Raw genomic sequence first — 15,563 nt, 5'->3', positions numbered from 1 at the left:
GGATCTAAATAAATACGAACTTTAAAATGAAAAATCGAGAGTCATTTTGGACTGGAACGAAAAATGCTCGTCTGAGCTCCAATCTATGGTTCGTGCTGGTCTGACTTTCAGGAAAAACACTCGTCTAATTGAAACCACTATCAATAATTTCCCTTGTTCTTTATCTAAGTGTGCCTAAACCTAAACGTAGATTCCATGAACAAAGCTTCTTTCTTAGAACTGCACGCCTATGGAACTCTGTTCCGTTTTCCTGATTTCCAACTGATTACAATATGGTTGTCTTCAAGTCCAACGTGAACAAGTTTTTGATTAGCCATCCCCCTTAAGTAATCCAATTTACCAAATTCCCACTACTGACGATTACTACGACATTTCCCCATTGATTACTGTACACTCATTAACTCTTATCCCCGAGTGGCCTCCGGGCCTTGATAAGTGGTGACTCCTTTTTCAAATTTTTTTTTAAAGTCAAATATTACGATTCTTTTTGGCGGCTACACTATTATATCATTAAACAAGAGTCTGTGCGAAAACACGTGCGCGTTCGGCTTGTTTGTGGAGGGCGGGGGTGAGGGAAAAGAACGTTCATGCTTCTTAGTTCTACATTTTTTTTTTTGTTCGGAGAAGAACGGTAGGTTTGGAAGACAGGGTGAGCGCGATGGTTAGAGCTTGTTTAATTGACTTTTTCGTTTATTAGCCACCCCCTTCCCATCTCTCTCTCTCTCTCTCTCTCTCTCTCTCTCACTTCCCCCGTATTTCTAAGCGCTTACTGACGACGCACTGAAGGGAATAGAAAAGCTGAGTTTTTTTTTTCTTCCGCTTGTTCTTTAAAACAGAAAAAAAAAAGTAAAGAAAGAAAGCACTTAACCACTTGCTTTTTTTCTTGTTCGAATGGATAAACATACCTTCCTCGTCTTTCTTTAAAAAAAAAAAGAAGAAAAAAGAAACAATGATTTCTACCATAATCGCCCGATGTCATCTAGGATTATTTGGCGGATAATTCTTCCGTCTTAGGTATGTGCATTAGTCTTTTACTATCCTCGTGTAAACGCAAACGGTAATCTCTCCTGGTTTACACCGAGCATGCAATACGGTGAACATAAGTTTACGGTAAAATAGAAAATATTCACTGCGATGTCTGAAATGGGGAATATCGAATCGATGGTGCCCCCCCCCCCCAGTATGTTTAGTCGCTTTTGGCGAATATTTCATTCTTATTTTCACTTTTCCATTTGTAAATTTTTTTTTTAAATTTATTAATTATTAGCATGAGTGCCCGGCGTTGCCCGGGTATTTGGAGGTGCATGTTGAGCAAAAAAAAAAAAAAAAAAAAAAACTGTCAATTTTTAACTTTGACCCCTATTATGACCCCATAAAATTTATTGTTTTGGGCTGAAATCAAGTTAAGTTAGATCTATGTCCAAGGAACCTATATCTAAAATTTCAAGTGCGTTGACCTAAAATTGTCAAAGGGGTATGGTAGAGTTCTCAAAGGTCAAAATCGTTGAACTTTGATCCCTTAATCGCAAAATTTCTGGCCAAAAACCGATCACATCGATTTTCCCAAATCTCAGTACCCTGTATATCAAATTTCGAGTCTGTAGACTAAAAATTGACAGTTATTGCGTAGGGAAAAGTACACACATAGACATACACTTTCACAGATATAGATTAATAATGAGATGATTACATTTTTTTTTTTTTTTTTTTTTTTTAATTCTATAAATTGGTACTTAGCCAGAATACAGACCATATTATTTTTACATTAAATCAAAGTTTTGCGGTAGTTTTTGTTTATTAAATTGTTAGGTGAAAGTATAGAATATTTTGTGCTAATGCAGAGAGTGATCCGCGCTATTTTTTAAATCGGATTTTCATGTTTAATTAAAGTTTTATATATTTTTTTATTCAATTGTAAGGTTAAAGTACAGAATAGCTACAAAACACCCCCTCTTCCTATGTTAAGAATGGCTTTTTAAATAATAACGTTATTTTAGCACGGATCACTCTCTGCATGAGTACCGAATATTTACATGACGCCATTCTCTTCCCATGTTAAGAATGGCTTTTTAAATAGTTATAATTTCAGCACGGTCTGTAGACATAGATTATGTACACCCGGATATAAGGGACCCGGAGTTCGTATTACTGTACATATTGATTCGAAAAAGTTGTCAAAAAACAAATATATAACAAATAAATGTTATCAAAGGCAAGATAAGTTACTTTTCTACCTCACTTGATGTTTTTAGTGTTTTTATTTAATGTAACATGTTTATTCAGCTAGCTCGAAAAACAGTGTTTACCGATGTCGGCGATGTATTCGAAAGTTAAAAATGGCGCCTGACTTTCTCTTTGACACTAAGTTTGGGAAAAGGAGTTAAAAATAAAAAAAACTAGACAAAATACTGTTAAAAACCACCGAATATATGTCAGCCTATGTTACAGTAACATATTGAGCGAGTTTCCAACAGTATTTTGTCAGGTCTTTTATTTTTAACTCCTTTTCCCAAACTTACCGTATCAAAAAGAGTCAGACGCCATTTTAAACTTTCCAATACATCGGTAAACGCTATATATTTTTCGAGCTAAATAAGCATGTTACATTAAATAAAAACACTAAAAACATAACCAGTTAAGTAACTTATCTTACCTTTGATAACATTTATTTGTTATATATTTGTTTTCTGACAACTTTTTCGAATCCGTGTGTACAGTACTACAAACCAGAGACCCGAATATAAGAGATTTTCTCTGGTCCCAAATGGGAGCCTGTGTCAATGTACAGTGTCACCCGGATATAAGATAGCTCTAGTGACCGGAGAAGTTTCATATATCCGGGTTACGTTGTATAAGTACATAACATTTTCATTTTTCAATTCATATAAAAAAAAAATTGATGCACTTATGTTACCGTGCTATTTTTTAAAAAATAGTATTTAAGTTAAATTGAAGTTTCATGATATCTTTTTATTATTAAATTGTTAGGTGAAAGTACAGAAATTCCCTCCCCATGTTAAGATTGGCTTTCTAAATAACGTTATTATTTCAGCACGCCGAAGTGATACCAAAATGATAGTTAATGATAGTTACTTTGTAATAGAATTTTAAAAAAAACTATTAAAAAATGAAAAAAAAACGGTGCTAGTGCAGAGAGTGATCTGGACGTAAATAGTAACGTTATTATTTAAAAAGCCATTCTTAACATGGGGAGGGGAGGGTGTTTTGTACCTATTCTATATTTCAACCTTACAATTGCGAAAAAGTTGTCAAAAAACGAATATATAACAAATATTACCAAAGGCAAGATGAGTTACTTTTCTACCTAACTGGATATATTTTCCGTGTTTTTATTCAATGTAACATGTTTATTCAGCTCGAAAAACAGTGTTTACCGATGTATTGGAAAATTCAAGATGGCGTCTAACTCTCTCTTTAACACGGTAAGTTTCAGAAAAGGTGTTATAAATAAAAAAACTGGATAAAATACTGTTAAAACTGGCTCAATAAATGTTACCGTGACATAGGTTGATATATATTCGGCGGTTTTTTAACAGTATTTTGTCTAGTTTTTTATTTATAACACCTTTTCCCAAACTTACCGTGTTAAAGAGAGTCAGACGCGATCTTGAATTTTCCAATACATATCGGTAAACACTATGTTTTTCGAGCTGAATAAACATGTTACCTTGAATAAAAACACAAAAAATATATCCAGTTAGGTAGAAAAGTAACTTCTCTTGCCTTTGATAACATTTATTTGTTATATTTGTTTTTCGACAACTTTCGAATCTGTACAGTAATACAAACCCAACTTTAAACTTGGAAATACGATTTAAAAAATAGCGCGGATCACTCTCTGCACTAGCACAAAAAAAAAACCCCAAAAAATTAGTTTTAAAAAATAAACACTCAAATTATATTTAAAAAAAAAAAAGTTCGTACTTGTGCAGAATAATACGGACCATGCTATTTTTTTAGATAGAATTTTCAAGTTAAATTAAAGTTTCAGTGGTTTCTCCTCCTCCCTTCCCGATGTTAAAAATGGATTACTAAATAACATTATTATATCAGTACGGTCCGTATTCTGCAGAAGAACCAAAAGATTTGATTTGAATATTTATTTAAAATATTTTCAAAGGTCAAACAAATAAAAGCACTTCTAATTGCATAAAAGTTCAGTTTCATAAGAACTGATTCTGAAATAAAACATTCTAACTTTTTGGAACGGTTAATTTAACTTTTAACCTTAAGTCTGAGTGACAAGTGCATCATTCATTCTTAAAAACACACAGAATGTATTCCTTCCATAGGAAAAAGAAACAAGTTTAATTTGGTTAACTGTCCTTAAACGCTACAATAATCCAGAAATGGGAGATTATTTTAGATTAAATTTATATGATCGTCCACATCATTTTTTTCCGCTAAGTATTTCAGTGTTTGAACGCAATCGCCTAAAAATTGAATACTTTTAATTTTTACCTGGAAGGGTATTTGGGCGAGGGCGAAGAGTTTATAATGGGAGCAAAAAGAAACCCAAACCTCTAACTGCACCTCCTCTCCTGAATCTACATTCATTGAATACAGTAGCAAGGCGATTTGAAACGGTGCCGAGATTAGCAAAGAATTTTTTTTTTTTTTTTTTTATATAGATTAGTTGCGCAACCAAGGCTTGAGGGTAGTGTAAGTTATAGCTGGAGGGCGAATGACACCCTATAAATCGCATTCCCATGAGGGCAAGGTTAGACACAATAATGTCGTTTTTTTATTATGTGACGGAGTACTCTAGATTGGTACAAAACATAAAATTGGCTCGAGTCTAGAAGGATTTTCCTACACTGGCAGAGACCAGAAGATAATTGTAATAGTCGAACAGATACTATACTTTGATAGTAGTAAAAAAGAACCAAAAGTAGAAATATGTGAAATATTTTTAACAGAGATATTAATGAAAGTACTTCACTAGCTCTAACAGAATTCGAAACCGGCACGCCAACCTTAAGCTACGAAGGAATTGGTAATGCTTGAACTGCTGATATTTTAAAACTATAATTTCGTTGGCCACTTTTATTTTCCTCATTCCTGCTTCGAAACAAAATATATATCGCAGCTTTTACGATAAATCCGATATATTACGAATGGTAAGTAAATGTATTAAATCTTATTTAAACATAATTATCTAAAACTTTAAAAATTTTAATGAACACGCTTTCAAAAAAAGAAAAAAAAAACTGTCAATCGTCAGCGTGTTTCTGTGATCATTTAAAAAAACGCACGCGGATAATTCAACGAAATCCGCCGGGGCTATCTCTACGCTTCAATAATTTCGTAATTGTTTTTATTTTTAATTATATTAAAGTTTGTATTTAATTATTTATATTTTTTAAGTATTAGATTTTTATATTGCGATATAATTATGAAATTATTAACTTATTTTTATTTTGGTTATTATATTAAAAAAAATATCGCTTTGAACTTCGTTTCGTTTGTGAGGTTCGAGTATTTGGTTTTACTTCCAACCCTGTTTCGCTTTTTCATTTCACTGTTTTTACTCGGGTATAAACATGACACTTCCTTCACAGGAATATCTTTATATTTCTCGTTAGTTAATTATTTAATTAATAACTATTTAATTAATAACTATCTCATATTTATCTTCATCTCTATCTACGATGCCAGATTGTCGAGGAGAAACGGACAGCGTATATATGATGCGGTTTCACTTTAAAAAACACAGAATCTTCTTCTTTGGCAATATTGAGCATCCGTAAATTCATCATGTGAATCGTTTTTTCCCCCCTTCATCTTTAAAAACTGCTGGTCATCTTGTCACGCATCATTTTTTTTTTTTAATTTTTTTACTTTTATCATCGACTACTTACCGATGTAGACCATCGACAATTATCTCAGACTGAAAAAAAAAAAAATAATAATTGAAAAACAAACAAACGGAGAAAAAACAACAACAAAAAAAAAACACGTGTTTCTTTATAGAGTATCCCATTATTCATGGATTTTTACATCTTCACTTTTCGGAATGTTCACCCGACGTTTACTATGGAAGGTGAAAGGTGACAGAAAAATTATAAACAACTAGTCAACGTGCTTCATCATTTAACGGTTTGTAATTATTTTTATTATTGGTGTGCTCTCTTATCGATTCGCACTATTTTTAAATAGTATTCAGTTTAAGTTTTGATTTTAAATTGTTAGATATTGTACAAAATAGTTACAAAATCCCCCTCCTCTCCACATGTTAAGAATGGCTTTCTAAATGTTATTTCAGCACGGATCAATAAGTGCATTACTAATGCACTTAATGCACTAGTACCTTATTTATTTGGTAAAATTTTACGGCGTGCCCTCAGCGTACTCTAAACCTCCTCCTCAATGTTAACGGCTTTCAAAATAAACAACCCCCCCCCCCCCGAACTCAAAAGTCTTTCTGAACTAGGGGAGGTTGAGGAGTGTTTATTCCGAAAGCTGTTCTTAACATGGGGTGGTTGGGTGTTTATACTACGTTGGGGCAGGTCGTAAAAATACCATTTATTGTTTTACACCACGGAATTATTTGTTTTTAAGCCCCCCCCCTCCGCTCCCGCGTTCACCTACAGATCTTCAGTGAAGGAAATATATAAAACTGACATTTAAAGGTTCCGAACAATCTGTTGTGTAGTTTGACATTCTTCTGCAACAGACAACATAACTGAGTTGAAAAGAAAGATATACAACAAATGGTACCAAAGGCAAGATAAGTTGCTATTCTACCTACCAGGATACCTTTGTTTGTGGTTTAACTTAAAGCGTTCATTTATTTTTAAACAAATGGGGTGTTAAGTCAGATTGAGGGGGGGGGGGAGCGCAGTTTCGTTAGAAAAATTTGGATTCTCGATAATTGCTCAAAAATCGGAAAATAACAAAATACTGTTAGAAACTCGCTCAATATTACCGTGGCCGACGTACACGAGTTGCTACTGCTACCTCACTAGCGAAATACGCATCGGCTCCGCTGTTGAACGTTGTTTGATTGAGGGAGAATTCATTATTTTTACAAGGAAAGAATATTTTCGTGTGTGATCTAGTTTGTTTTATTTTGGCTTGAAATTTGAGCATGATTTTTGTTATTTTTTGGTAAATATCCAGATACGCTACAACAGAACACCGACCACTCTAATTTGTTTTCGTATAGGTAATTGAGGTCGCTGACAACGAATCTAATCTGATAGTCAAACTTGGGGCAAATTTACCGTTTGCATGGTATTAACCCCTGAACCCACGAATTACTTTCCACCATTTTGCAGCTTCCATTTACGCTATGCGCACGCGCGCTGTAGCATAAACAACGGCTGCTTCACCAAGCAAACTATGCTACGCGCGTGCGGAAAATTTGAAATGAGATATGAGGTGCTTTCTTCTACACTTTATTGCTGAAATTGGAGACGTCATTTTATTTCACGCACCTGCTCTCCAAATCCAGGGAAGACTATGGCCGAAGCATGAAATAAATAAAAAAATTAAACTGGAGAACGATTGCAGTTAATACAAAAAATAAATAAAAAATCAACCCACTTCCCTGTTAAAAAAAGAAGAAAAAAAAACAATCATTTAAGTTAATTTGTTGACTTTTCAAAGTTGCTTCAATTAAAAAAAATGTTTAAAATTATTTGTTCGAAAGAAAAAAAAAACTCTTGCTTTCGTTACAAAATTGTTTTATTAAAAATTATATTTTTTATGCAAACTTTTCAATAAATGTTTTTCCGGGTTTGTATTACTGTACACATAGATTCGAAAAAGTTGTCAAAAAACAACAAATAAATGTTATCAAAAGCAAGATAAGTTACTTTTCTACCAAACTGGATATATTTTTCGTGTTTTTATTCAATGTAACATGTTTATTCAGCTCAAAAAACATGCAGTGTTTACCGATATGTATTGGAAAATTCAAGATGGCGTCTGATTCTCTCGTTAACACGGTAAGTTTGGGAAAAGGTGTTATAAATGAAAACCCAGATAAAATACTGTTAAAAACTCGCTCAATATATGTTACCGTGACATAGGTTAACATATATTCGGCGGGTTTTTAATAGTAGTTTGTCTAGTTTTTTATTTATAACACCTTTTCTCAAACTTACCGTGTTAAAGAGAGAATCAGACGCCATCTTGAATTTTCCAATACATCACATCGGTAAACACTGTATGTTTTTCGAGCTGAATAAACATGTTACATTGAATAAAAACACAAAAAATATATCCAGTTTGGTAGAAAAGTAACTTATCTTGCCTTTGATAACATTTATTTGTTATATATTTGTTTTTTTGACAACTTTTTCGAATCTGTGTACAGTAATACAAACCCCTTAAACCATTATGAAGGTCATTTCATTTTCTGTTTTTAATAAAAAAATAAAAAAAATATAATCGCTAAAAGATCAAATATTAAACAAAATACTGGTAGAAACACGCATGATAAATGTCACCATTTGTGTGAAAATGATGTTCTATGAGTATTTTTATTTTGAAATTTCGAGCGAGTATCGAGATCACCGTTTAATGTTACACTTTTTTTTCTTAATGTTCTAACTTCAGACTCGGCGCTACTTATGTTTCAAAGTAAATAAACGCTTTAAAATAAGTTATAATACGCAAAACAATATTATCCAGATAGATACAAATGTAACATATCTTGCCTTTGGTAACATTTTTTTATTTTTTATTATTTACCATAATTTCGTTTTTTGTTTTTTTTACTATACAGGAAAGTGCCCTACCCTTCCCTAACCCTACGTCCGGATGGCAGTATTAATAAGACGGAAAAGATGCGCGAGAAGGGAATGTAACTGTACCGTTAAATTTCACTTGTTATTTAAAAAAAAGAAAAATTGGTTTCGTAATAAAATCGATCGGACGTTTTCTGAAATATTTAAATCCAATAAATACTTTATTTCAACTCTTAAATCATTGTACGAAAGGCTTCAAACAAAATCGAAGGAAAACCTTGTTTATCTTTGATGTTGGTTCACAAAAATATTGACCTTGGACTTTAATTCTATCCGTCGTTAAGCAAACCCCAAACAAAATGAAGACATTTAAACATAATGTGAACAAACACCTTGTTACCTGGTGTCCCAACCGAAGTGTCTCATAAATCTGACCCTTATCATAATAGCCCCTTACGTTTCAACTGCAATATGTTTTGTTTAGAGATGAACAAATGTAAAAATATGTTGTCTGTGTTTTTCTCGCCTATACGTTACTTTGATAAATACACATCGAATTTTTTTAATATTAATCGTATATTGGTATTTATGCATTTATGTTACCGTGCTGAACTAATACCGTTTAGAAATCCATTCTTAACATGGTGAAGAGGGTGTTTTGTGACTGTTCTGTACTTTCACCTAACAATTGAATTCATAAAGCTTGATTTTACATTGAAAATATTGTATAAAAGGAAAATAGCGCGGTAGAATAAATACACAAGCACCAGAATATTTATTGAAATTAAAATATAAAATAAATGAAAACCAATACGATTTTTAAAAAATTAAAACATGGTAACCGTGTGTATATTTTCGGTACCTGTGCTGAAATGACGTTATTTAGAAAACCATTTTTGACATGGGGAAGGGGTTTGTACTGTACTTTCACCTAACAAACAAAAGATACCGTAAATTGAATTTAACTTGAAATTGTTAAATTAAAAAAAATATGGTGACTGAATTATTATGAATAGACATCTCGCTGCTCAGTGCTCAACTCCCCACCACAGTCCTGATTTGATCCCTATATAACCCCTTACGTCTAAGTGGCGATCTGCCTTGTTTAGGACTTACTTTTTTTTTTTTTTTCTTAACTGTCGGAATTTTTTGCACAAAACGTATACTTAAAAATCTTTTGATAAGTATCGTTAGTTCAAAAGATTTTTAACAAAATTAAAATACTTTTATTTTCATTTTACCTAGAAAAAAAAAAAAAAAAAAAAAAAAAAACTTTCGTGCGATCCTGTATCAACACTTTAGAAAGGAGATTCACTTTATAATAATGTAAAAAAAATGATTACATTCTCATAAAAAAGTGTTACTGATCACCATGTTCTTGCCGACATTGCGTTAAACAGAACGAGTAACCATTTCTGAGTGATTAATTTACGTCAAATTTAATAGTAAAGTGACCACTCTCTCTCTCTCTCACTCACTCACTCACTCACTCTCACACACACACACACACACACACACACACGTGTGTGTGTGTATTACTGGTTGTTGTATGTGTAATCACGCTAAAATAAAAATTATTTTTATAGTGCGGGGTGCGTGGCCCCCGCACTGCGGGGGCAAACAGTGAAATTGTGTTTTAGCTAAACTCATGAATGGCGATCATATTTTGACATGAGTTTATGATTTGATTCATTTAAAAAAAAATTAAATCCTTTTTATTTTAATTTTTTACATATTAAAACTTACTTTCCCCATCTCATTTTTAACTTATTTTTAAATAATAAAACTAAACCATAACCGATTTTTTTAAAAAAATTTAAAACTATATCATTCATTCATAAAAAAAAAAAAAAACGTCAACCGAATTTGTAACGTAAAATCGGGTTTTATAGTAAATTAATTGATCAATTAAAAGTTAGTTTTAAACTACGTTAGAAAAACTAATAGTTATTTAATGACTGTAATTAACGTGCTCTCTGGTCGCACATTTTTATTATGACGAACGAAGTGATTGCCCCCCCCCACACACACACAGGAGAAAGTGCATCGGAAGATGGTATTGTGCCAACAATAGGACGCACTTCATTCATTACACCCCCTCCCCTAATAAAAGGGAGAAGTAATGTCTGGGAGGATAGCGTCATGACAATAGACGCTACCAGTTTTTTTTAATTTAAAGGTAACCTCTAGAAGAGTTATAATAAAAAAGTAGATCACGCTACTACTCTCCTAAAAGATAATGCCTGGGAGATTAATATTAAGCAACAGATACTACTACACCTCCTTCTGAATTGGGCGTAGAAAATTTCAGACATACGATATCTTCATTATTTTATTCACTAGGAGTTCTCACACAGGTCATCATCAGAGATTACAACAATCTGGTGTTCCCTGGAGTCTGGATAACAAGTCTCCTCAGATTTCCAGTACTCTCCTCCACCTCATTTGATAACCGTTGCAAATGAATTTGCGTTATCGCAACAGCCGTTCTCTATTGATTTCTCACTGACAACGACCATTGGCATTCACTGGAATTTGGGTGGCAACACGTCTCCCCCAAGTGTCATAGTTCTCTTTGCACCCATCCAGAGAAAGTGTGTTCAGTGCTTTTTCTCACGCCTTTCCATCCACCTTGACCCTTCACGATCATTTTGTGTAGTGCCAACTAATGTTGACACTATTATTTGTACTCAATAAGAGTTTTTACATGTCCTCATATTATTATTCATAGATAATAACCGGTGGTGTTCCCTGGACTATTTAGTACTCTCAATCTCTTTAGATAATCCCTGTAAATAACATTTCATTATCGCCACAGCTGCTTACCACTGATTTCTAAACATTACAAAAATTATTTCACAAATTTGTTTCAACAAACATTCGATCAAAGGTCACTTTTTATTTTATTTTTTTTTTTTTTAGATAGGATATTAAATTCAATTTTTTTCGATAGATCTTGTTTATTAAATTGTCACGTGACCATGACCATACAGAAAGTTAAAAAAAAAAAAATAGAAAGACATCCTCCCTCCACATGTTAAGAATGAGTTTATAAATAGTATCGTTTATTTTAGCACGATCCGTATGCTGCATAAGTGCCTAAAAATAAAAATGATCTGTACGTCACGTAGAAACGAGAAATACCCATGGGAATCAAAATATAATTGTACTTTCCATTTTCATCAGATGTTAAATTTGTCCGAATTTAGACAACGTGTATTATTTCCCATTTTTTTTTTTTGTTGTTTTTAATTCCACGAACGTGTTTCCAATCAAATATACTCAAGTTATAATAAATTACAAACCTGTTTATTATTCTAAACCGATTTTCCCCTGCCGTAAAATTAATTTCTCTTCACGTTTTTTGCAAAACTCTCCTTAAGCTATTTTTGTGGTATAAAAAATTTAATAGAACGTTAAGTCATTAAATAAACTTTATTTTTTTTTTTAATTTTTTATTTTATTTATTTTTACGACCTGCCCCAGCGTAGTATAAACGTCCTCAACCAACCCATGGCCTTCGGAATAAGCACCTCCCCAACCTTATGTTAAAAACGGGTTTCGAGGTTGGTGGGGGTGTTTATTCCGAAAAAGCTGTTAACACAGGGGACGTTGGGGGGGGGGTTAATACGCTGAGGCACGTCGTAAAAATTTACCTTTTTTTTTCCTGCTAATATGAAAGTTAAGTCAATCGACGATAATAATTTTACGGTAGAATTTTTGGGAAATGTTAAACGGTATTCTAATCGGTAAATGTCGGCACCTTACGGAAAACCCGTTAATTAAACTGCAGAAACACCTGTTAAAATACACAAGTTCTATAATTGAATACCCCCCAAGAACGAAAAACATAAAAAGTTTTTGTAAACTCGCGAAAACTTTAGATCAATTAAAAAAGCACTAAAAACTACGTAGCAAAAAAAAAAGACCATTTTTTTTTTTTTTACTTTTTCAAATGTACGCTAAAAAGATTCCTCCGCAATATAAAGTCACTTCACTACGCACGTGCGCACACGAACGCACGCTAAAACGCTACTGATGGCGGTGAAATTGCGTAAAATAGTTCTAGGTTCGAGGGGTTCATACCATGCAAGCACTAAATTTGCGATGGGTTTGATTATCAGATTTGTCAGCAACCTCGATTACATAAAAATCAGTAGTCGGTGTAACATTACCCCCCCCCCCCCAAAAAAAAATGCAAACAAAAATCTTTGATGGGCTTACGTGAACTTTCCGCACCCCCTTACAGATTTTTTTTTTTTTAACTATTTCTGCGGATTATTATCGATTGGATACTAATAATGATAAACAAAAATTATAAAAAAAAATCAATATTTAAAACTCTAGAAGGGGGGGGGTCCAATTTTACATATAACGTTATATGTAAAATTGGACCCCCCTCCCTTCTAGTAAATCGATCCTCCCATTTCTTGAACTAATTTACAGTCTCGTTTTGACGTTGGGTCCTTCAGCAGCTCCCCTCCTCCGCCATTATTATTATTATTTTTTTTTTTTACTTTGGTGAAAAAGTTCGGTCTGCCCCCACACCGTCAGACCAGACCACCATATTGTACCAGCTGAATCCTTGGTGGTGGTCACGGCGTGACCGTCACCACCACCAAGGATTCAGCTGGTACAATATTGTCAAACCCAAAATTAATTGCGCCAAACAAGTTTTGTTCATGTGGAAATCCCTGTCCATGCAGGCTTATTCAAAAGTCAAATTAGATGTTGTTTATTTACCTCCCCACGAGTGTAGAGTTACTGATAAGGTCGGTTTTTAATAGCAAATTGTATCCACTACAGGGCTTATTTTCGTCGCGATAGTTCAAATTGACTTGTCTCTCTCATACATTATGGTAGATCAAAAGAAAGCCTTGCTTCGTCAAAAAAAAAAAAAATTGATTTTCTTCGTTAAAAAAGTACTTGATCAATTTACGTGGTTTTTGGAACATGACATCTTCGTTCCGTGATGAATACGTTCATTAAAGTGTTTTAAAGATGTTTGCGTATTTTTGCTTTGAAAATAAGTTTAATTCTAAACAAGCAGCAACAGAATGATTCGGCACTTCACGAGGAACCTGGACTCTGTGTAAACGGGTTTTAATTTAATGGATGCTCCCTGAGACTTTCTCTCACTTTCTTGGTATATATGTCGTGTATATTTTTTTTTAATCGGATATGTATTTTTATTTAAAGAATCTTTTTTTAATTCTTTAATTAAATTTGATTCATACTTTTATTTTGTGCTTGTTTTTATTTTATTTTATTTTCATTTTTAATTATATTTTCCATACTAAATATTTTTTGTTACATTTTTAATTTTTTCATACACATTCAAATGATTTTTTTCTTTTTTTTTTTGCCTCAAATGGTACCTTCAAAAAAGTTTTGAAAACAAAATAAAAACAAGCACGTAATAAGTATGAATCAAATTTAATTAAAGAAATTTTTAAAATTCAAAAAGTGAAATACACGCTCGATTAAAAAAAAAAAAAAAAAGTGTATGAGATATATACTGAGAAATTAAAGAAAACCCCAGGGAGCAGCCATTAAATTAAAACCCGTTCATGCAGGGTCCACGTTCCCCGTGAAGTATCGATGCTTTATTTATCGTTCTCTTCCACGAGAAAGTTAGACACAAGGTCGTTTTTTGTTTTTTTTTAATTTTCATATGGAAGCATATTCAGCTCCCCTAAAAAAAGGAGCACTCTGTGGTTCGAAAATAACCTTTAAAGTCACGTCGGCACTCCCATGTGAACGAAGTAGTTACAGGCAACAAACACTCTCCCTAGAAAGAAATGATGCCTATGCAGGTGTTTTCTTCAAATCAAACAGATACCACACTTTGATCCAACGTATACAGCTCATATTTACTTGTTTGTCCACAGGGACAGTTAGATATAAGTTCAGATTTTAATGTGGGGGGAAATTGCTCCCCGCTTATATATTTTTTTTTTCAGCTGATTAATATCGATTGGACTTGGACACTACTCTACCAGATTCTCGGAAACAAAAAGCAAAAAAAAAAAAAAAAAAAGTAATTATTTAGACATTTGAAAAGGGTGCTCAGTTTCTAATTGCAATGTTCTAAATCGATTCCCCTATATTGGAAATACTCGACGAAAAGTTTTTTTTTTTAATTTGTTAGAACTTAAGATTATTTTTGAAAAAAGATTGGAGAGTCTCGTCCGCGCAAGGCAAGTTATATGTGTGGAGTATCATTTTTATTGAGCGCTTTTTTTTTTTTTTTTCATTTTTATCTGTCACTTATAATTACATTTTTTTAGGGGAGTGGGGTAAGGTTGCGGATCCGAATCTTCCATGACGACTCTCTCCCCTGTTCTTTTAAAAATAAAAATAAAAATACAAATTTTGTTTTCTTGTCGAGGAGTGCTTCCATAGGTGTATCAGAATTTTGGGAATTTTTGACACTCCTAACACGAAACTTCGAATAAAATATAAAAAAAAACTCGTAATTTCTCTTTTAAAAGTGGATTTATTTTCTGTATGGAATATACTTCCAAAATAAACATTAGAGTTGTTTAAAAAATAATAGAAATATTATTTTTTTATTTTTTAAAAAACAGTGTTTACAAAGTGCCGGCGCACCTTCATGCAGCCATTTTTTTTTTTTTTTTTTTTTTTTTTTTTTTTTTTACGTAAAATGAAATCAATTGAATTTTACGAGTTAAAGTTTAAAAATTGGGAAAAAATTAAAAATCTATCAATTTTTTCTATTGGTTAAATTGTTACGATATTTTCAGGGTCAGTGTGAAATTTTATGCTCTTTCCAGTAAACCGAATATAATATTTTAGACAAACATTTTTTTTTTAATTCATTCC

At 32.8% G+C, this 15,563-nt stretch overlaps 1 protein-coding gene across 3 annotated transcripts in view; it reads left to right on the top strand.

The window, feature by feature from the left end:
- Positions 1 to 536: 536 nt before the first annotated feature.
- The window catches only part of LOC145255810 (protein-tyrosine sulfotransferase 2-like), a 187,128-nt gene continuing 172,101 nt past the window's right edge, over positions 537 to 15,563 (top strand). Inside the window, exon 1 of one of the 3 annotated variants that reach the window (XM_080114504.1) lies at positions 537 to 1,014. The gene's annotated coding sequence lies outside the window, so the exon portion shown is untranslated. Of the gene's footprint in view, positions 1,015 to 4,560; positions 5,142 to 5,523; positions 6,121 to 15,563 lie in introns of those variants that run through there. The other 2 variants (XM_080114505.1, XM_080114503.1) reach the window with 2 other exon arrangements.

This window comes from Euprymna scolopes, chromosome 31 (assembly GCF_053919585.1).
Source record: "Euprymna scolopes isolate OS-2025 chromosome 31, ASM5391958v1, whole genome shotgun sequence".
Taxonomy (NCBI): Eukaryota; Metazoa; Mollusca; class Cephalopoda; order Sepiida; family Sepiolidae; genus Euprymna; species Euprymna scolopes.
This window is presented reverse-complemented; position numbering and strand designations above follow the sequence as displayed.